Source organism: Sinocyclocheilus grahami, unplaced genomic scaffold, assembly GCF_001515645.1.
Source record: "Sinocyclocheilus grahami isolate Dianchi unplaced genomic scaffold, SAMN03320097.WGS_v1.1 scaffold667.1, whole genome shotgun sequence".
NCBI classification, from domain to species: domain Eukaryota; kingdom Metazoa; phylum Chordata; class Actinopteri; order Cypriniformes; family Cyprinidae; genus Sinocyclocheilus; species Sinocyclocheilus grahami.
The window spans coordinates 468,342-492,355 of NW_015505846.1; the positions used below are offsets into that span (position 1 = coordinate 468,342).

Genomic DNA, 24,014 nt, shown 5'->3' on the forward strand with positions numbered 1-24,014 from the left:
TCAGCTCCAGCAATGAACTGTTACAGTTATACACTTATTATTTTCACATAGCTATGAGAAGCGTTAAACATGAACGTGCAGTTGCCGTACTGTATTATTAAAGCTTTAATCAGGATAAAACTGTATATTAAAAGCTAACATAAGCAGTAGCATTTACAAATAACAGTGTATCTAAAAGTATGAGACAACAACAAACAAAAAACATAGGCCTACCATTAAAAGCTGTGCTTCAATAATATCCTCTGCTTCTCAATCGGGCTCAAACTGATAAGCGATATTAATGACACCTTTGTTTACAATACAACCAGAGCACTTGCCGCTAAGGTGAGGGGCGGGACCTTAGACGTGCGCACTAGAGGCGGTTTAGCCAATCACAACACACTGGGCTAGCTAACCAATCAGAGCCCATCGCCTATTTCTAGGGCTTCATAAAAGCAGGAAATTGATCAGCGCGTTTCTCAGAGAAGGGACAGAGTGGTGTGGAATAAAGGTAAATTATGTGAAAAATAATGCGTTTTTTAAAAAACGAAGCAATAACACATGTTAGACTGCACCCCATAAACACAATCAAGCCTAGAAAAAAAACACTGAACCACCTCTTTAATATTAAGTATTGCTGGAAGTATTGCTTTCCCATAGAGGTGTACAAGAAAGACAACTTCTGAGATCTATATCAAAGCAGTTTCATAATAATACTTAATTAAATGTTTCGCTATAACAACATCTTTCATCACACAACTGCCAGCATTGTCTTTAAATCTACTCGTGGAGCTGTAATGAAAAAAAAACGGAAATGAGGGATGTTTTGTTTCCATGCAATGGTGACAACAGAAGTTCATGCCTTCAGGAACCATCAATCCTCCAGAGTTTGAATTGTCAAGAGCGTGTTCAATTGTATATAACTAAAAAAAAGTAGCATAATCAGCAGGGTACATCCTGAAATCACCTCTCCTGAGCCTGTTTTACTTTACCAGTCATTCATTCACATTTGCTGGAAGTACTAGGACTGTGAAAAGATGCTAAAAAGAGGGAAAATCATGCAATAGTGCATAACTAGAGCAGAGAAAATTGGGAGGCAACCTGTGCTGGGTCTCATTTGTAACACTGCACAGTACTTTCCATCAGATCCCTCAAGCGCATGCGAACAGGGCACAGCCAACTGCTCGAAAACAAGAGCTTACGCACACATAAATGAATCACACAATTAGGGCATGTTAACATGTTAAAAGTACAGAAGGGGTTGCAGATTCAGTAAGTGATTAACCTGAAGATAGTCTGGAACTGAGCCAGTGCATCAAAATCACAGTTAAAATCCAATTAACACAAAATCTCACGCCTATCAAATGTTAATAATGGGATAGTTCACACTATATATATATATATATATGTATGTATGTATGCATGTATGCACAAACTCATTCATCACAATTGTGCACACTAAAAACAGCTTATGACATGATTAAAAAATAACTTTCAGTCTAATGTCCTATAAATAAACTGCCACATTCCATGCTCAAGCATTCATTAAAATCTACATTAAATTTGCTTTTTATTCAACATACTGCAGGGTCGCAGTCACAGATTTCTGACATCTCACTTCAGGCCTTGATGAGCCGAGCACAAATTCATGTCAGTGTTCCATTTGACCTCTCAACCCCGGCTTGACTCATGCTAGGAGTGATTCTCCTAGGAGGCCCAGCAGGAGTTCAGGGGGGTGCGTGTGTGTAGTCTGACAGGCCATGCGCAAACGCTGATGAAAACAGTCACTCAGCAGCCATTCCAAAACAAACAGCCTCTCAAGCGAGGGCTGCGCAATTGCTCACTGGAGTGCGAGGCAGTGGCTCACACTCTGTGCACCATCGGGGACCTGCTTTCTCCTGTTATGCAACCCAGGAGCATGTTTTCCTATCTGCGCCGCTCCCCAGCACCGGTCTCCAATTTTGCCCTAAGGAAAACTACTGGGGAAAAGAAACCTTGTGGAGCGAATACCCTCTGAGCATAGTTCCCAGAGCACCTCTCTCAGCAGTCTGTCATTCCGTAGGGTTCAAGTTGCCCCACTGCACCTGTTGCGTTTAAAGGCGAGGCACGGAGGGGGCAAGGCCACCCCAAATGAGCCCACTTGCATGCAGTATCGGTTTACAAAAATCGCCCAGACAAGCACAACCAATTTTAGCCCTAGCCCTGAGTCAGATCAGCTGGCTGATGTTGGGAATGAACACTGGGGGCTTCCCAAACAGAAGACTCCTGTTGCGTCCAATTTCCCTCTGCTTCCCCAAACTAAAACACATTGTGGTGCAGGTGACTCAGCCGCTGCCCAGAGTGAGAACAAGAGTTCTATTAAAGTGCACAGCAAACAGATTCGGCCTTTGTTTATGCCGCCTGCCTCTTATTCAGCACCCAGAACCAGATGCAGTCCACTGGGGCATGAAAAAATATCTTAGATTGGGGGTAATTTAAGAAATTATATTTTTCCACTTCAGAACAATTACTGTGAATAGAACATTAGCAGCTTAAATGAACTCAATTGCTCTGACAACACGTTTGAGCTACATAAGAATGAAAAAGATACGTCAAGCACAAAAGCTAAAGGCACTTTAGCTGCATTTTTTTCATCAATTCTCATGCATCAGACGCTCAATTTTATAGCAGTTTAGAGTATCTTATTTGATCTACATGTTTTCATAAGTGAATTTAAGCTATTTTCATTCTTCAGTAACAGAATGCATTATATGCAGGGATAATTATGCTTATGACTGAAAAATAAATGTTAATAAAATAAAAATCAAATGTTAAATTCAATGTTTGCTCTGTTCATCACAAACTTCTAAAATTACAATCCGAAAAATCCAGAAGGGTAAATTAAGTACACCCTTTTGCCAGCGTTTTTTTTTTTTGCCTCTATTTACACGTTGTTGGTGCAAAAATACAGGGCTCTAAATTCTTCTGTGTGGCTGGGTTGTGTAATGTTTAGAATTGGCATGAAATGCATAAATATGTAAATGTGAATGCAAATCTATCTATCTATGCTTTGTTATTAAAATTTAAACGTTAAAAATAGAGATACAGTATTTCTTTGAATTTCAGTTTATTTATTACTTGCATTCAAATTCAAATTGCAAGTATTCATCATGTTTGCTTTGGTAAATTAATCCAGGAATTTAAACTGAATTTAAAAGGCATTCTCAACTCACTTGTGAATGGCTTACAACCCTGCTGTGTGGCAGGTCTAAACTTGGGCCTTGATCCTGGATGAACAGTAGGGCACATTGAACATATTGTTGGTCTCTAAAAATATGCTAGGATGTCCCGTGAATGTCCCTGAAGGGCTCTGGAACATTATCAGAGTAAGTGCATGAGCCATTCATATTCTCTAAATGTACACAACTGTGACCTCTGCATTGCAAGAAGAAAAAAAAACACTATTTCTGTTCTTTTAGCTTCAAAGATATCACCATGATACCAGTGTAGTATAAAAAAAGTGGTAAAAACTAAGACCAGTGGATATAAAAACTGTCTGGACAGGTGGTTAAAAATTGTAAAGGTCCAGCAGGATGATTTATTCCAAGTCTAATGGATTTGTAAGCAGAGAGGATAGTGAACATGAATAGTTTCCTGAAGAGGACGAATAAATGAATTTCTGTCAATGAGCTGGGCTACAGTATTATCTGTCACTCTGGAAATGCAATCCACTCACGCAGCGGTGGCCTGATCACAAACACCCCCTCCGAGCACCCCCCAGATGCCACTATCATCTCGGGCCACTGCATCGCAATCAGCTAGCAGTTCAAGAGTGTCTGTTTGCTCCAGGAAACAACATTCCGTGACATTATTTCCTGCAGTGCAAAACAAACACAACCATCAAATTTGCCTTGTAAGACTTTGTAAAGGAATGACTCAGTTGGGTGTATCTGTGTTAACTCACATTACATTACAATATCACGGCCAGGTCATGACACGCTTAACTTTCCAGTTGTAAACTACACAAATGTTCCTCTCCTGAGGGGTTATTATGTTGCAGCCCGTTTCCAGTCAGATATTTGTAAGCTGGTGCCATGCCATGAGCTTGTTAACATCTATTGTAAACCTCTCCACTTTTGGGAAAATAAATGACTCATTGAGGCTTACAGCAATTACTCCAACAATCAACAAGACCTGTTGGTTTATAAAGAACGTCGTACTAGAAACCATCTTGAATTGATCTCTCATAGAGAGTTTCTGACAAGCTAATCATGCTCAACAAAGAAAAGAAGCCAACTATACAATGACTTCAAAAACACATTTGCTTTTATGTTAGCAGAAGATCTCATTTACATTAGTAGTTTATCAGTCCATTGTAAGACAATAAAGCAATCCGAAGCAATATCAGTTCACTTTTTGCAGGAACATTGCGCAAGCTACATTAAAGTGATTATTATGTTTTTAATATGGATATTTTTCTTACAAAAACGCATCGATTCGCTACAGGAGGCCTTTGTTCACCCCCCGGAGCCATGTGAGACACTTTTTTTATGGATGGGCGCTTTTTATTTAACTTTTTTTGGACTGATGCAAGCAATACCAACTGAGTGGCATTAAACAGCTTGAAAGATCAAAGACCATTTTTTATATAACTCCGACTGGATTCTTCTGAAAGAAGAAAGTCAAATACACCTAGGATGACTTGCGGGTCATTTATGGGCTAATTTTCATTTTTGGGTGAACTAACCCTTTAATTCTTCAGCAGTCTCAAGAAACATTTCTGATTATTATCAATGTTGAAAACAGTTGTGCTGCCGAATATTTTTGTGGAAACTATGATCTTTCAGTTAGGCTAATGGTTTGACCAAGTCAATAAAACTCATCTTTCCATTTAAAAGAAAATGATATAAAATGATAACATACTATTTGTTCAACAATACATTTGTCTCTATTTGACATAATATCAATATACTTAAAGAAATGGCTGAAAATTGCAGAAATGTGCTGATTTCTGAAGGGTCCTGAAACACCAAAGTTTTTGCGTGTAATTGTGTGAGGTCCCATGAGACAGCATGCACATGGGTGGGGCTAACTCAACACTGGCAAATGTTATTGGTATGCAATAAAAAATAATGTCAGGGAAGTAACAAATCACTGAATTGGTTAAAATAATGACCTGCATAAAATCTGATTTTCTCTTCTTTTAATTTGACTTCAGAGTTGAAAGTGGGCTTAAAGTGTACATGGGCTTAGTGGGTACACTTACCCTAAAATATTATTTGATAATTATTACCTTTTACAGCCTTTTGATTACCAGCTCGCACTTTGACTGAACTGATAAAGAATATGAGCTGTATCTCAACCAGGTTATCTTCAGCTACAGGATGGGACTCTGAAGAGCTGATATAACGCATTATATAATGCATCCAAGACATACTCTGCCATGCTGTCTGCAACAGCTAATTAAGCCATGCATGGCAAACACAACAGAGAGAGCATGGAGCTGCTAAATTTAGGTTTCTCCCAGAGCCCATCCGCAGAACAAGAGATACATGAACGGATGCCCATTCCCTCACCCAGATCCACATCTGACATCACACAGGGGAAAGATCCAGAGCTCGTTTGGGGGAGCGAAATACAGGCCTGCAGCACTGGGATGCAGAAATAGAGGAGGACAAGAAGGGAGGGAGGGAGGGAGGGAGAGAAAGAGATAGAGGAAGAGAACATCTATCAAGGTTGCAGCATGTGCTTAAAGCACACCCTCAGCCAGACGCGACAATATATTCCGAGATAGAGGGGAAAAAAACTGAGTGTCAGAAGGGGAAAAAAACATGATGAAGTGTAGGCAGAGAGGGAGTGTGAGAAGAAGGAGGGAGTAGTAAACGGGTAGAAATAGGGTTGAAAGTGGCCTTGATGCAGCATAGTGACGGAGAGAGAGAGACAGAAAAGTACACCCCAGCTGTCTCACTTCTCTGCTCACAGATCCAGGGTCTGTCCCAGCAGAGGAAATCAATTCACCCTGCCACTGCCAAGGCTTCCAGTGCTGTGTATTTACACAAAGTAGATAGTCTAAGTGCTTCCCTCAGCAGGATATTTGTAAAAAGCCAGACTACTATTCTCTTTTTTATTCTGGCTGTGCCAATCCAAGATTGAATATATGTAAAAGCAATAACGACGATTTTACACATGCTCTCTGAGGGGTTCACTGGGAGCCACGACGTTGCTGCATCTAGTTGTGGTAAACACAGCAAACATTTCTATGTCCTAAACTTTTCCCTCATCCCTACCTGAATCTTCAAAACATTACACATTGTGCTGCAAACTGGCAGCCTGTGACAGTGTTAAATGTCGGATAAGAAACCTTCAAACAGCCCTGCATAAATGTATGAAAAGGAACCTCAGCAAAAATGCAACAATCGCTGACAGGATTACAGTCTTGAGCCCCGAAATTTGCTGCTTCAATATTTATATGCCCTGACAAACCAAAGTAGCCTTTAGGGACTCATTAAAATTTCCCCCGAAATTGCATCTTCGATTAAATACCTAGGCTATAAACCCAGACCTAGAGTGTGTCCGTCTAAACACAAATAAAATAAAAGTTTCTGAAGTGGCATAACTACAATGAAAAAACCCTACATTTATAGGTTTCTATTATTTACTAATATATAATTACCCCTCATTTAATGCTTTAATTTAATTTAATTAATATCATTGTATTGCTATTTTAAATAATTTATAATTTTATTTCATTTAAAGCAAATAATAAAATAAAATAAAACAGAATAAAATAATGCACAGTGGTGCAACTACAATAAAAAAGCCTGTATTTATAGGTTTCTATTATTTACTCACATATTATTAGCCCAATTTTAATGTTTTAATTTAATTTGAAACACTTTATAATTTTATTTAAAGCAAATAAAATAATTAAATTTAATTAAATTTAAATATGACTACAATTAAAAAAAAACTATATTTGTTGGTTTCTATTATTTACCCATATATAATTAGTCTTCTTTTAATTCAGTTTAATATATAATTAGATTATTATTTTATGTACAATTTTATATAATTTGTAATTACTTTATAAGCAAACAAAATAAAATAAATAATTCCAGAGTGGTTTGAGTTTAAAATCTAAAATGCCTAGGTTTATAGAAGGTTTCTAATATTTACTCACCTGCATGCTATTCCAAACCTATATGACACAGTCAAATGGAAAAATTTACTGGTCATCAATTTTTTTACATGCAGGTTGAGTAACCGGTAACAGAATTTTCATTTTTGGGTGAACTGTCTCTTTAAATCATGAGCAACAAAAACAGTTTGCCCAGTAAGGAGGACCACTGAAGCACAGTATCCACCAAACTGGCATGCCACCACAGACCACAGTTCCTCAACACCATGGAAACCAGCAGCACAGGAGAACGGATGCACTTGCGATTCTTGGATGGGCTGCAGAGCAAAAATTAGAAGGTGAGATAGGAGACTAGCAATGCAAGTTTAACAAGGCTGCCAAGCTCACAGATGGGATGAGGAAACCGACAGTATTGAGATAAAGTGAAACCCCCCTCTTGCCACACTACCGGCGCAGCCCTGCCAAGATCCAGTCCTCCAGGAACAGCGCCTCGAGTCTCACTTAAAATGTTCCTGCTTTGCCACACAATTTGTTTTGGCCACAGGGTGACTGGAGGGAGAAAGTGAGCAAGGGATGGGATATTTTGGTTCCGAAAGCTTTTAAATGGATGTCATACTCGCAGGTTGCAATTTACAAGTCATTTTTTTACGTTGTTCCTCCAAAGCTTTCAAAGCTAGGAAAATCTTGTCAGGGACGCCTTGTGACTAACATGGTTTTGCATTAGGCCTGCGCACCTGACATTTCAAAGGAACAGAATTTCACAGTGTTTGCACTTGCACACACAAGCACACACAGATGCTTGCACAAGTAGTCAGCAGAGAGTAGATTGTCAGCTCAGGCAGAAAGCTGAGTGTATTCAGCATGGGCTGCTGGGAGCACCAGAGACCTGACACTGTGGTAGCTCACACCTCCTTAGCCTTCCCAGTATGTTGTGTGTGCATGTGTGAGAACGCGTGTGTGTGCGTGCACCAGCAACACCTCCTCTCACTCAACAGCCATACATCACACCACATGTTGAGCAGGGGATAGCAGACACCACTGACATCACACTGAGCAGGTGGCTACCCCTCTCCGAAGAGGAAACCAAGATCAAAAAGTCGTCGAGCTAAATGAGTATGATTCGCTAAACGAATGTGTAATCTTCCATCTATCTCACGACCACAAAAAAAAAAAAAGAAGCTTGGAAAGTGATCAAATACTGATTTTTACCATTGGGTTTTGTGTTTTGACTACGAGTGTCTCATCTCTACCATATAACTAATATTAAAATGTCTCAGTCTCAGAAGACATGAATAAATATTTAAATAAATTATATATATTCATAAATTAAACATTTAAATATAAACATATTAAAATATAAAATATATATATATATATCTAAAATATATAATGTTATACATACATGTTATATACTGTATACTCAAATGTTTGGTAAGATTGGTAAGATTTTTTTTTTTTAATTGTCAAAAACAATTATTTTTTTTATCAAAAATACAGAAAAACTGTAATATTGTGAAATCGTATTATCACTGTTTTCTATTTTAATATATTTTAAAATGTAATTTATTGCTGAGATGGCAAAGCTACATTTTCTAAGCGACCATTACTTCATTCTTTAGGGTCACATGATCATTTATTCTAATATTCTGATGTTTTGGCAGCAATACTTATTTTTGGAGAAAACGGTGATGCATTCATTGTTGAATTTAGCATTATTTATTTGAAATAAAAAACTTTTGTAATATTATTTATGTCTCATTTGATCAATTTAATGCATCCTTGCTGATTAAAAGTATTATTTTCCTATTGAATAGTAGTGACTCACGGTTTCCACGAAAATATTAAGCAGAAGAAACATTGATAATAAAATAAGAGAAGAAAATAAACGTTTCTCGAGCACCAAATCAGCACGTTAGATTGATTAAATAAACATTTCTTATTAGTATCAACATTGAAACCAGTTTTTGTGGAAACCATACTATGTTTTTGTCTTTACTGCCACACATTTATTCCTGAATGAAAGTATTAATTTGTATTAAAAAAAATCGTACTGACCCCAAACTTTTGGCAGCACTTAAAAAAACTAAACAAAATGTGGTTGGTCAGATGGTCTCTTCCTGTTTAAGTGGGCAGTTCTTGGCCAGAATTAGCTGCAATGTGGACTAGACTTTACGTCACAGTCAAAAGTCTGGCTATGGAAGACTAGGCTGGCATAATGCTGTCTCTCTTGAAACAAACCATGCTAACGGGGTCAGCTGTGAAGACAACCAGATGGATAAAACAAAGTAAACACTGACTCAAATAATGGCAAAATACTGATAACACAGGTCTATTTTATCTCATCACACACTTCACATCTCTGGTGGGTTTTTTTTTTTTGTCTTGTTTTTTTTTGGCTGTCGGTGTAATAACGTCTCTGTTAGCAATGCTTCCTGTCACACGGTGGCCCAGGCAAGCTGGTTGATCATAGCGCTCGAGCAAAACAAAATGCCACCATTTCTTCCACCGCATGAAAAAAACAGTCGTTCACAGCCAAAAGCATTTTAAAAAGCATGTCATGAAGTGTAGCTACCCCCTCCCTTGTCTTATTCAAAAGACTCCCAGCTTGCTTGGTGGGCTCTCAAAGCAGGGCATATTTCAACACATGTCAAGTTGAGGGCTCATGTCTTTTGCTAATATTGTCAGTGTTTTTATTTCTTTTTCTCAGAGAGACAGGGATCAATGCACCGAGACAGACAGCTCAGGTCTTTGAAGCGGCGCACGCCGCAGATACAGCGAGCGGTTGCACTCGTCAGAACTTATGACACAGCGTTTGGAGCCGCAGGCTGCTGATCAAGGGATCCAGACTCAAAGGAGGAGGTGGAGTGGCGGCCCTTCCCTCCCTTCCTCTGTCCTCTTGTGATGAAGAGGAGCTTAACACAAATCAAATGCAAAGACTCAAAGACATATGCATCAGTAGTCAGTGCATCGAAATGCCTCTGGGCAGCACTCCAAAAGTTTTGATACTTCAGGTTTGTTTAATTTGTCAAAAATTAAAGTGATTTAGAGCAAAGCAGTAAACATGTCTTGACCATCGGGGGGTCATTTATTAATTATTATGAATAAATAATATTATTTATTAAATAAATAATATTATTTATTAAATAAATAATATTATTTATTATTATTAATTAATAATAAACTATAATTTATTGTTATAGTTTTTAATCAGTTTGAACTATTTGCGAATCTTATTTTTATTTTAAAATATGCACACATTTATGTTTAATCATATGCCTAAAATGCCAAAAACAGCCCTGTTAATGTTTCTTGTTGCATCATATTATGATTTGAGGCAATACAAAAAAAAATTTGAAAAACAAAACAAATTTTTTTTTGACAAAAACAAGCATCACTGGATATTAGTGTCTGTTGTTTAACATTTCTATCGTTACTGTCAAAAATTTTATATTTTAATCATTAAATTTTACCTTGCACTCTCTCACCATTAAAACTGAAACATTGAGCTGTAAATCATGCTTGGCTTCTGTAAACATTAAAGCCCCCCTTCTTTTATTTGACTAGCCATTTCAATCATTTTGACACTGACAAGTGTTAAACCACTGAGGCAGACCAGCCAAAAAGTTTAATTTTTAAAACTTTTTGTCATCCTAACAACCAGCAGAGCCATGCATAATGGAGTCTAATTGGTGTCTATGGTTGCTATGATGGTTACATCCCTGATTTAGAGTACACATATATGAAATATCATAAAATGTTGTCTTACTAGAAACAAATATCAAGCCAATTTGTGAGGCACATTAGATAAACCCAATCCCATGATGCTGTTGTTTCCAAGATCTCTTTCCAACTTGTCTGGAAGGACTGTTAAGGCGGAAAAATAAATTCTGTGACAGAAGTCAGACAGAAGGCATCTTGATACAAAACCACTTTAGAGTATTAGTAAAGGTGACTCACAGAGGTATATTTCCAAGGTAGTGATACATAGAGCTGTACTACACCTGTAATCACCTTTCATGTACAGGGAGAACAAAGAGCTTTAATATGTGTCTCTGCTCACATGCCGTAATTAAACTTTGGCTTCTATTAATCCCTGCAGTAAATTGGAGCAAGGGAAAGATTTAGCAGGTCATTCATCACTAGACTATGTGAAGATGGGTACTATTGGGTAGATTTGGACTATTGGGTAGTCCAAAGCAGAGTTTTCTTATTTAGCAAGGAAGAACAACAAATTATAAGAGCCACTCTGGCCGTGTCATGACAAAATGTCTCATTAGGAAAAGAAATGAACACTCCTGAGTATTTGAAATGTTGGCAATCCTGCATGGATGGATCAGTCCAAAGCTACAAGGAGGGCAAGAGAGGGATTATTAAAGCAGATGCAGATTCAAATCTTGTCCTCCATCACAAATGCCAAAAAATCAGAACCACATGTGTACTGTGTGCGAATCCAACTTTCAAATCTGTGCATCAAGAATTGCTCAAGCTTTTTTCTGTCTCTCACCTCATAAAACTTGATTAACGTAATTCAATCCACTGGCAGATCACAGACGTCCTATAGTGACCAAACAATGCGTTTTTACTTTTTACAGATGTCTAGAAAGCTTGGAGGCTCTCATTGTGATTCCAATAAATAGGCTAGAATAAATAGGAACAGAAATCAATAAAAATTTAGTGATTCCAGTTATGACTTCTTAAAGATTCTGCCCTTAACAGCTTCATTAGCAATTATTTTGTACTTTTAAGGAATAAATGTCTGGGAAAAATAAATAAAACTCCTCAGTCAAATGTTGAGACTCCAATAAGTATATCTAAAACAATTCTTGCAAAAGCAGTTAATGACTTTTTACAGTCTTTTAGAGGTAGCATAAATGCAAAAATTGGCCTTAAATATATAAAAAAAACGATTAAATACCAAAACAAAACAAGTGGACATATTCAACTCATTAATATTTATAAAACGCCACTGAATAAATGCACAGTGCATCTTTAACTACCCACCGCTATATGAACTACCAGTCAGAAACTGATTTAAGTTGTAAGCTGTTTTTGTTTGATTCACTAAAAAGAACCAGCTCATTAGAGTCATTCATCAGGAGACTGAACCACACTGGCTGCACTGCATGCTTTTGATTCACTATAAAGAACCAGTCCAGAGTCATTTGTTCTGTAATCCGACTACATAGGTTTCTGTGCCACTGCCATATGTTTTTGATTAATTAAAAATTACTCATTAGAATAATTTGTTCAGAAATCGGACTACACTTGTTTAAATGTATGCTTTTGATTCGAAAAAAGAACTGGTTCATAAGAGTCATTAATTGATTCGCTAAAAAGAATCACTTGAAATGGCTTTCAAATAAGGCTTACCTTCAAGCAGCTTTTCATCATTCTGATCGGAGTCTCTTTAATCAAATTAATTACTGTGTAAAACAATTACTTTAAAGGCAAATGTATGAAAAAAAATGTGTTGCAACACCACACTTTATTTAAATTGTTAACTTTAATATTCTTGGAAATCTAAATACCAAGGTGGTAATTGTTTAGTTAACTGACCCTTGGCGAAGGGTCAATTGTCAAATACATGACCTGGCATGACCTAACTTATGCTAATTGGCCAAGCGTGCACGGTTATTGTCTGATGCCAATTTGATGTGCCTGAGGATTTCAGATGCTGTTAATCTCACACAAACCTAATTTTGTTTGACATAGAATTAAGTAACCACTTCCTGATCCCCATGTGTCCTGTTGTTAGACTCCCGACTAGAGTGCAAACATCTCAGGGCACCTCTTGGCTGCATCTTGAGCTTGAGAGACCACCGCTAATTAATTGCAAGCACCCTTCCTGATTGCAGGGAGACCGAGTGTCATCCGCCGCTCATTTGTGTCAAGAGAAGCACACTGTCCAGCCTGTGCTCTGTTTAATAAGCTCTTCAATGTACTGCTATCAAGTGTGAAGGACAGCTGCTGAGGAACAGCGTGGGACTGTTAATGACAGAATGTTGGATTAATGACCTGGGAAGATGAGCCAACAGGCCAGTGTCGGAGGTGCTCCATTCCCAGCAGGACACTCATCGTGCGGGCAGGGGGGTGGCCTACCCCCTCATCACCGGCCAAATACTCCATATGCAAGAGTGTTGGATGACAGATGACATACAGTAGGGATTACCTGCTTCATATCACACAATAGGGGAAAATACTCCATGCCTACTTATAAGTAGGTCACCTTCAAAAAGAGGAGATAGGTGAGACTGCTGTTGTACTAGTGAACAAAAATCAAATAACAAAAGTAAATCTTGGATACAAAGACTGACAAAATTAGCAAAACAATGACTAGATAGCTTCATAATAAAAAAAAATGAATAAAATAAAATAAAGGCAAAACAACCCCTGAGCACAGAATAAAATAACTGTACTGACCTGTTTTAATATTTACAGTTTTTTTTTAGTCATAGCTTCTGTCTTTAAATTTAATATATATTTCATTTTATACATTTTAGTCAGTTTTATTTTGACTAAAAAGGCATCTAAATAGTGCTGTTATTGTTACCTGAAACTCTAAAAATAAATGCTGTTAATGGAAATAAAGTTGAAATAAAATAATATATAAATGAATATAGCCTAGATGAAACTTTAAAAATGAAGAGAAATGTTAAGCAAAATCATGAGAAATGTTACCTTAACTAGCTGAAATAAGTTGAAGTTGAAGTACTGAAATTACTAAAACTAAAATAAAAATACAAAAAATTAAAGCTACATTGAAATATAAAAAAAAATGACAAAAGCACATAAAAAGAGTAAAATTGAATTTACAACTGAAAATATATAAATTCAAACTATTGATAAATACTATTACAGTATATAAATAATAACAAACACTCCATCTAATTAAAAAAATATATAGAAAAATAACATTTTAGTTTAAGTTTTCAAACATTTTATACATTAATTTTAACAAATAAAACATTGTTAGCACATTGTTAATATCTAGCATTTTTAGTGTATTTTCTCATACGAATTTTTGTAAACAATAGGTTTTCATTTAATCTGTGTAATTTTTACTTCAGATCGATGAAAAAAAAAAAACTTTGTTAACGAACATTTCACTGACAAAATTAACACTCACACTGATCTATACTGAAATCTTTCCTCATCTCTCCGTTGCACTGATTGCAACACACTCCCCCCAACCGCCCCCTCCTACACCTTCATCCTATTGCAGCGAGAGTGGGGCGAGAGAAGCTCATTTCGGCATGCGGGTGGCACGTGGGTGTGCTGAAAGTAAGGTGGGGAGGGAGGGAAGCGCTACTTTTTGCTCAGTGCTCGACGCAGCTGCCACCTCACCAACTCAACGAACAGCCTCTGCCAACCAATCCTACCGAGTTCAGCTCCCCACCTGTTCTACAGAGAGTCAAAACAGAGCTCTCCTTGAATAACCCCCAATCAAGGTTTACAATTTTCTCCAGCTTTCTGACAAACCACTGCCAAAAAGTCATTACGATGAGCAATTACAGTCGATTCATGTATTAGCCTGTAATATGATATAAATATATTCCTCCGTCCAGGAATATGTGATCAACAACAAGGATTTGAGACAAAGGACAAAAACTAGAGAAGCCTAAGATCATTTTATTTGGAAAACTGGGTACATTAAAGGAACCAAAATCCCATATGTGACTTAAAACAGATTGTGTGAACAAATAAAACAATTATCTTAAATTTAAAGTGACGACAGTTTCTCATTTCAAAGTCATCTGGTGCTATTTTACATCCATCTAGTAATCTGCATACTGGGTATTAGTAATGTAATGATGTTAGTAATCTAATGATGTGGATTTTCATGCAAATTAGTGACTCATTCTGCTGGTCATTTGCAGATGCTGGGTTAATAGATTAAGATAGAGATAAACCATGATTAAAATAGAGGATTAAGTTAAAGAGGTGTCACATAAGTGCTGCTTTGTCCACCTTTGACATCCGGAGAGATAGCAGTGCATAGGGGAGTCTGCGAGATAGGGAGATACGCATCACTAGAACCCGGTTCTAGCCACAAATGTAATGGGTCTCTTGCTGTGATGCAATACCATGCCAGAAACAGCCTTCGCCATCTGACCTTATCGAGACAGCTGAGCGCCCGCACACACGCTTGCATGTGGCAACTGAGTGGGCATGAAAACCACAGGCCCGGCTTCAACTCCAGCAAGCATCCCTGCACCTCTTCAGAAGCTCACACATGCACCTTGTCAAACAGGAAGCGTGCTCCGTTGCAGCGGTGCAGCTTTTGGACGGTGTGCAATTTGCATTGTCAAAGAGAAGGAAACGAAAGGAGGGCGTATTTCAGCTCTCTGCCTGCACGCCCTGTGCGGCGCGATGTGTGGGAGAGCGAGGCAGGACAGTTCCTGCTCGCTCTCTCGCTGCTTTCCATGTGCTTTGCCTACGGACACACGCCTCTGCCTGGCTACAGGAAACAACAGCGCGCACGCTTGTTGTCCAATCCTGGACTATTCAAATTCAAATGCTCTGTTATCTGGAAGTGGCATGAGGAAGAATAGAACAGCTGAGGGGCTGTGAGTTGCTGAGTATCTACTGTACAGCCTGGCAGTAAAACAGGCCCCAAAATACAGGTATTTAAAGGAAGAATTCAACCACTATGCTATAATTCACCCTAAGGTCATCCTCTAAAACGCTCTTTCTCTGGCTGAACACAAAAGGTGTTTTAATAAATCAGATTTTTTGTGAAAGTGAAAGGGGTTCAAAATGGTCCATAAGACTAATGAGCTATATTATAAATATAGCAATAGTGTGAAGAACAATCCAATGTTGTTATTCACTAAAAACTTGCACATATGCCCAAACTCTCAATGTTTATGAGAGTTTATGAGAGAACCGATGCCCAATTCATGAATGAACGATTAATTTGAATTCTGGGATTTCTGGGGTTCCCATAAGCATAAGTCATCATAGTTGAGTAAACTTCTATATTGGCAAACGTAATAAAATGTTTGTGTTCCCACTTGTTCCAATAGGATTGAAAGAAAAATAAGTGAATAATAACTTAAAGGGTTAGTTCAACCAAAAATTTAAATTTTGTCATTAATAACTCACCATCATGTCGTTTCAAACCCGTAAGACCTTCGTTCATCTTCGGAACATAAATTAAGACATTTTTAATGAAATCTGAGAGCTGTCTGACCCTGCATAGATAGCAATACAACTGAAATGTTCCCAAGTCCAGAAACGTAGCAAGGAGATCTGTAAAATGTAGTAAAAATTCTGTGACATCAGGTGTTCAACCGTAATTTTACGAAGCTACGAGAATACTTTTTGTGCACAAAAGAAAAATAAATAACGACTTTATTCAACAATTCGTCTCCACCGCATCACACTGTAGCGCCATTTTGGAGCGTATCCACTGGACGTAAACAACGTATGCTGTTCTGTGTCAGCTGCGTCACGCCAGATGTTTTTTTTTATTTTGTGCACAAAAAGTATTCTCGTAGCTTCGTAAAATTATGGTTGAACCCCTGATGTCACATGGATTATTTTACCGATCTCCTTGCTACGTTTCTGGACTTGGGAACATTTCAGTTGTATTGCTGTCTATGCAGATCCAGACAGCTCTCAGATTCCATCAAAAATATCTTAATTTGTGTTCCGAAGATGAACGAAGGTCATACGGGTTTGAAACAACATGAGGGTGAATAATTAACGACAGAATTTTCATTTTTGGGTGAACTATACCTTTAAATGTAAGTCTCAAAGACTCTAGACTCTAGAATATAGCACACAAGTTGTATGGACTACTTGCAAGGATGATATTTACCTTTTTTTTTATACTTTTATAGTGCTTTTGTGTGTTAAAAAAAAACACACATTAATTTCAATTGCACAGACAGTGACCCAAACATTAGTCAAAATATCTCCTTTTGTGTTCCATGGAAGACAGAAAGTCATCAAGGTTTGGAACTATAAGAGGGTGAGTAAATGATGACAGAATTTTAATTTTTGGGTAACAACTTATTTTCCGACCCACAGATACTGTATCTAACGTAGCATTGTTTGTTAGAGAAAGGTGTGCTCCATGCGTGGTTGCTCGAAAACGGTTTAGGTGAATGAGAATGTATGTGTGTGCTCGTTGGAGCGTACATACGAGTTTCTGTGTGTCTTTGTATAACTGTATGTGTGTGTGTGGGTGGATGGGTGCTCTATTTCTGATCAGATGAAACACCTGCACATACTATTGTTCTGCTTGGGAAAGACGAGACTAGTTTTGGTCCCCTTGCGCCATGTGCTTCATTCTTTATGTGTGTATGTGTGCGCAGAACCTTTGTTTCTTCTACACTGTTGTCTTTTTTGCTGTTACCTAATTAGTCAGCAAAGCACTCATGTAATCTAGTGACATGTATAGTGGCATAATACATTCTTAATGTATTGAATCGATACAGACAGATCAATCAGAGCAAGGGTTGAAGGTCAAGTGTCTCTCGCCATGTTGAAATTCACTCGTACTGTATCTCCATTCATCCTCACACATGCTACTTCCTGCTTTTATTCTTCTTTCTCTGTCTGTTTCTCTCTCTTCTAAGCTCCACTAATACCGCTTCTCTATCCATCTGATTCCGTCAAGGACAAAGCACAGTTCTGATAGGTTCCCATAGTAACAGAGTATGTGTTGCTGCTTTAGGGGGCTTATGTGCATTGTCTTCTTCGACGGGGTTCATACAAAAGCTCCAGGCTGACCGATATCTCTCGTTTCCCTCAACCAGGAGCCGTCGGCGTGACCTGGAACCCCTGCCGGGGTTCAGATCATAAGCAGATATCACGCTCTTCTGATGAGTGTGATCCTCCATTAGCATGATACATGCAACTGCTGACATGGAAAGATTTGTATAATCATCATGCATAGTGTTTTTGAAGTGCCGTGTGTTTTACTAAGTCGATCGCTCATACTAGACTGTCTCCTCCACTTAAGGGCTAATGGATGACTAAATGTATCAAGGAAGGATTTAAGTGATATCAGATGACATAAAGGAACTGTAAACAGGCAGTGCATCTGCTGTACTACCTACAAACTATGTCTAAGAGATGGAGTCTGTTTCAAAGTGCACACTGTAAGAATGACATCTCCCTTCACACATTTAAATCAATATTATGTTTGACGGTTTAACATTTGAAAATGAAGAAATGACAAGTACCGGTAATAAAATCATTATTATTACCTAGGGGTTTTTTAACAGTAAAATTACACTAGTAATCTGTATTTTTTAAATAATACTTATTATTATATTATACAAAGATTGAATAAAAACAAAGTAATTTCACTGTAAAATAAAAATCTTATTATTATTAGTAGTAGTAGTACTATTATTAATATTAAAAAGAAAAATGGCCAAACTGTACAATACAAACAAGCACAGCAAATATGGATTTTTTTGGAATCACAATTACATTTGTTTTCTTTATTAGAAGAAAAAAAACATTTCTGCAAATCATGCAGCCTTTTTTGAAAGTGAATAGGGTCAGTCAATAAACGTTAAAATACTCACTGTTTCAAAAGTTTACCCAAAAGACTATATGCACATTATGTGATTTTAGTGTTCTAAAAAATAAAATAATCACTTACAAAAAATGTTCTGTGTAAAGTTAAAGCAAATTTGCCATGTAAAAATTATGAGAACAACTTTAGCTCAATTACTATAGAATGCAAGAATGCTTTTTTTTATCATAAGCTATACATTTCTGCTTTTAAATCCTCTCAAAATTGGCCTTATAATAATTATATAATAATAATATAATATAATAATTTGCTGTTTTAAATGCTGTTAATTAAGCTGAAACAAGAATATTCCTTAAAAGACACACACTTTACTGTTTGCGGTCATGTTGCATGCACTTTACAAACATTTCAACCAACTTGGAAGAACAGCTTGCGGATGTTTTAGCCATGACTTGTGCAGAAAAAAATAGTTCAATCCCTCACTCTCCTTGCACAATTTCATTCAGTTGTTCATTGCTTTCTCTGTATTTGGGACAGAATGTTCACCTGATGATCATTCAGAGAGATTTCAAACAGCCCATGCTGCGAGTTGGCTACATTCAGGGTTTTTTGTCACAAACTAATTGTAGACTTAACATTAAAGAGCTGTAAGGCAGGAAGCACATCTCTCTCCAGAGAACTGTGGTCACTGCATTGGCAGCTCTGACCTTTTTGCCTTGGATGGAAGATGCCTGACCTGACAACCCCTCAATAAGGTGAAAAGTGTCATGCACTATTGGGACAAACACCTACATAAACACACACAGGTCAGGAGATGCCCTGAGCGTGACCATTTTCTGAATGGTAATCCATAACAATAGTCCTCCAGTGCCACACTGAGCTGAAAAACACTAGCAGGTGCACAGATTGCCTGTAAGTATTAGTCATAATCACTGACTTGTCATTACTAGACTGTTGAGCTGAGTGAATGACATCATCATGCTCGTGCTGGGCAAAAGTTCAGCTGGTATTCACGAGTGGCACTAACGTCACAAGAATGGGATTTCGAAAGAATGTTTAAAAATATTTTTCAAAATGCCTCAGCATTATTTACTGAACCATTTTAGTAACACACACTAAAAATGCCAAAGCTGACATGCTGATGATAATAACTGGCTGAAACAACAGTCAAAATGTAGATGGCAGAGGCAAAAATTGTTTTCTGATGTACAGTGTGTACTGACCAATTGTAGACCAATTAATGAACAAATGACTCTTATGAGCTGCTGATCTTTAGTAAATCAAAAATATACAGTGCAACCAGTGTATCCGATTCACAAACAAATGACTTTTATAAGCCGGTACTTTTTAGTGAATCAAAAACATACAGCACGACCAATCTAGCCTGATTCCAAAATAAATTAATCTTTTGAGCTGGTTCTTCAGTTCAAAAAGATGAGTTGAATCCACCTGAAAGTTTCTTTCATTCGTGAGAAAACTGAACATTTTCACTGAAATATTCCCAAATGAATCAGAATCTGAATTTTAAAAATCAGAATCAAATCAAACATCTTTGAATCAGAAGATATGTATCGATATCTAGCCATACTCAGCACACCAATTTTCAGATTACCATATTATTTGGCATGATAATTCACTTCAGAGGTCGCATTACACAGAATAAATCCAAATGCTCACTTTGTCCAAATGTGAAACTATTTTCCATACTCAAAGTACCCTTACCAACGTTCCTCTCATCATCTTTGTCATTTTGATCCACTTATAACTCACCCCTTGCTGGAAGAAGATTGACAGAATGACCTTTTGACCTCTCCATTCCCACCATGCTCATGCTCCCTGAGGTAAACAAGGGCAAACGCATGCCACTCAGAAGAGGGCAACGACCGCCTGATTGTCGTTCAGCTGTCTTTCTTACAGGGCCGCATGTTTTTCCAATTAGCACAGCGTATGATAACCAGAAGGCACTTTGCTGTCACCTTAAATCAGCAAAGAGCATCACAACACTCCTAGCCAATTGGAGTCAAGAGCAATCAAGTGCCATTTAGCCCACTGCACGACAAACCCTCTCAGACTTCCACATCAAACAAATCAAACTGTTAAAATGTGTTGCTCAACATTACCTGAACTTTACAGACTAAACACAAACAGGAAAGTTCAACGGCTTGCCTGTTTTATCACCTTAAGCAAACTGTGGTTACATCACCGGACTGCTTCAGGCTGGATTAACATTTTTCACCCACAATACTCCAGTCCACAGACACAACAGTTCACACTCTACCTACGGCCCAGTGCTAACCACCGAGCTCCACATCGACAAACACACACCATAACAGACGTGACAGCAACACACCCTGAATCAACCAACACACGTTCAATTTACTTTTATACACTCTTGTACAATTTGCTCAGCATAGTTGGTGCCTCAATTTAGTTGATTCACTGGCAGGCTTGTGCGGTGCCTGATGGTTATCAACGTTTTATACGTCTATTTTTACGGTGCAAACTATGTACAGTCACAAACAGCTCTTTGTATCCTGAGCATATGGTCGAGGGAGACTGAAAGAAAGAAAAACAGAAGAGGTCTGGCCTACAAAAAGAGTGCACACAACATAACATATACAGTACATCAGGCCTACCTCATAAACCTCCACCAAAACAATGCATGCACTGGAGATGACTATATTCTAAAATAGATTAGAAAGTTCACTCTACTTTTACTATTTTCACTTCCTCTTTTCGATTCTAGTGCCACATATTCGTTCTCTGTTATCTCAAACTCAACCCAGAAAAAAAGTTGACTGCAAGTTCATCAAAAGTGACTGAAAATAATGAGAGGCGAGAAATACTTCCCAAATCGGTGATGATATTCATCATTCTTATAATGAATAATTAGCCCAACTCAATTACCTGCTCATTCATTATTCAGCCCTATTAACAAAGCTCGGAAACTGCAGTTTAAAAAAAGCGCGATGGATTTTGAGTAACACACCCTTGCACAAACGTTTCTGGAGATGCTTTACCAAATACACAGTCAGAATCCGATGACGTCACTGCTTTATGAACTTCTGATTGATGCAACTGCAAGCATAGCATAAACACCTGTGCTAATTTATGTAAACCGAATCGATTTTGGCATCTCAAACACATCTTAAACATACTGTACCCAGTGTTTGGTTTTCTTGCCCTGACGGTCCCGGGAATCTAATCCAGGTACACACCCTCCTCACACACCCTGTTCATAAAGAGAAAAGATAATGTCATTAGTGCATGCAACACTGGTTTTATTAAAGCACACACATACCTACAAAAAAATGTGCAGCAGTATTCATTATGTCAAGTCATCTAGTACATAAGTTATTTCTAATCGTGCAAGGTATCTGTATTTAATCACTACACATTATCAGCAAAGGTATGTCAGTGGGTTAACAAACTTGTTCTCGTAAGCTACTGAACTTGTGCAAATGTGTCCGGCATCGGTCAGATCCCCTGTCAAAGCCTGCTAACCAGCTGTCACTTCAGCCTGACTCCTTATAGGACTTAAGAACAAGCAGCAAGAAACCACAAGCATCATTTCTTTATTTTCATTCTCATTCTTTTTCACTACTCCTCTACTATCTCTTCCGGCCCAGGTCAGTGGCTCACCTGACATGGCATCCTTCAGATCCTCAGGGGTTCCAAACCTCTTTCTCTCTGCTGTGGCAGTCGCGCAAGCTTGTACAATCACCATTCGCTCACGTTCTGTACGAGAAGCTATTTCCCTACCTCTGTCTGCAGCCTTCTCTCTCTCCCTCCTCCCTCACTCCCGCACACTCTTTCTTTTGGTTGCTCCCCCTCCTGCTACCTTCACTTGCTTAGAGAAAGGAGCAAAAGAGTGAAAAAAATTATCATGTTTCTTTGGCGTAAGCAGCTGCTCTCTGATTGGCCGGATGGTCCGAAGGAGGCGTCAGCCACGGCGATGGCTGCAGATATTAAAATAGGTCTCGCCTTGCCCTGCTGCTGCAGAAAACGAAAGAAAAGAAGGGCAGGAGAGTGAGTGCGAGTGAGAGACTACCTCTTTTTCAAAGCAGGAAGGAGGGGAGGCCGTGAGTATTTCCTGTTATGCAGCTGAAGCGAGCGAGGACGTCACGCGCAGCATTCGCACTCTGGCAGTGTGTCAACACAGACGCCGGCTCATCTTGACACTCTCAAGACGGCCTCAGGATTACAACACACACATGATTTCTCCCCGCATCCTTACCGCATTCAATTCAACACTGTGTGTTGTGAGTTAGAGAGCTAGTTTTAATACTGCCATAAAATAGTAAGTATTGCTGTATAAAATGTTAGGAGAAAATTAAAACCACTTTTAAAAGAAGCACCTCCGCCAATCGCTCATCTCTGATTGTCTTCAATAAAGACTCAGCCTAAGTATGTGGCCAATGGCCACCCTAGATCACTATTTTACTTCCTAACCTTGTATTCTTTAGAAGAAATCCAATTATGTAGCCTGAAGCAACAGGTGGAAAAGCACAACCCAGATGCTGGCATCCATTCTGTCACACTGTGTAAGCGGTGATACGCCTCAACTGTTTCCTTCCATACCAGCACCATGAGAACAAATCCTTCCCCTCATCATGCACACGAAAAACAACAGTGGTCCGCTGCACAATCTAGCATTTAACCACAACTGGTGCATGCCAGTTTTCCTGTACCATAAACAGCAAAGCATGCCGCTAGCACCCCCAAGGTCATGAGCTCAAGAGATTAATTGTATACTTTGAATGCAAAAGCTGCTTTGGATGAAAGCATATGCTAAATGCATAAATGTAAATGCAATTTCAGTTTGTAGTTTGTTACAAAATTAGGTGTACAGTAGAAACAATTATCACTCAGAAGTTGATAGTAAATTTGGCAAATTATTACAAAGAAACGGCAAGTAACTCATTGAATTGTAAACATACACCAATAATCTTTATTTACAACTTTTGTAAAATTTGTAAAAAAAAAAAAAAAGATGTACCAGAGACCTTGATCCAATTAAAATGGCATGAGCTCTAAAAGACTTGGAGCCAGTGCCCTCTGTAACCAATGACAGTGTGGTTTGACTAAGTGCTGGAGCGTAACCTTTGCCTTCCTAAATTTGTGCTGAGGGTTCGCGGCATTTTATGGATCAGTTTGCACTGGGGAACAGGCTGTCACAAAGAAATCTTCTTCAAATTTCCATCAAAGTGACACTTAAGAATTTGAAGCCTTTGAATATGCTTCCCTAATTCCAGGAACCCATTTGTTTATGTTGGCATAACTGAATGAAAGCCATTTCGAGAGTTGAATCATAAATGTGTGTGTGTGTGTGTGTGTGTGTGTGTGTGTGTGTGTGTGTGTGTGTGTGTGTGTGTGTTTAGAGTGAAAACATGGGGGGGGTCTGTTTACATTTAAAAGCGA

At 38.2% G+C, this 24,014-nt stretch overlaps 1 protein-coding gene across 2 annotated transcripts in view; it reads right to left on the reverse strand.

Moving 5' to 3' along the window:
- The window catches only part of LOC107558946 (human immunodeficiency virus type I enhancer-binding protein 2 homolog), an 87,288-nt gene that overhangs the window by 58,727 nt on the left and 4,547 nt on the right, over nt 1–24,014 (reverse strand). The window contains exons 1-2 of one of the 2 annotated variants that reach the window (XM_016242655.1): nt 22,236–22,309; nt 21,757–21,825 (exon numbers count right to left, since the gene is read on the reverse strand). The gene's annotated coding sequence lies outside the window, so the exon portion shown is untranslated. Of the gene's footprint in view, nt 1–21,756; nt 21,826–22,235; nt 22,310–24,014 lie in introns of those variants that run through there. The other variant, XM_016242654.1, reaches the window with a different exon arrangement.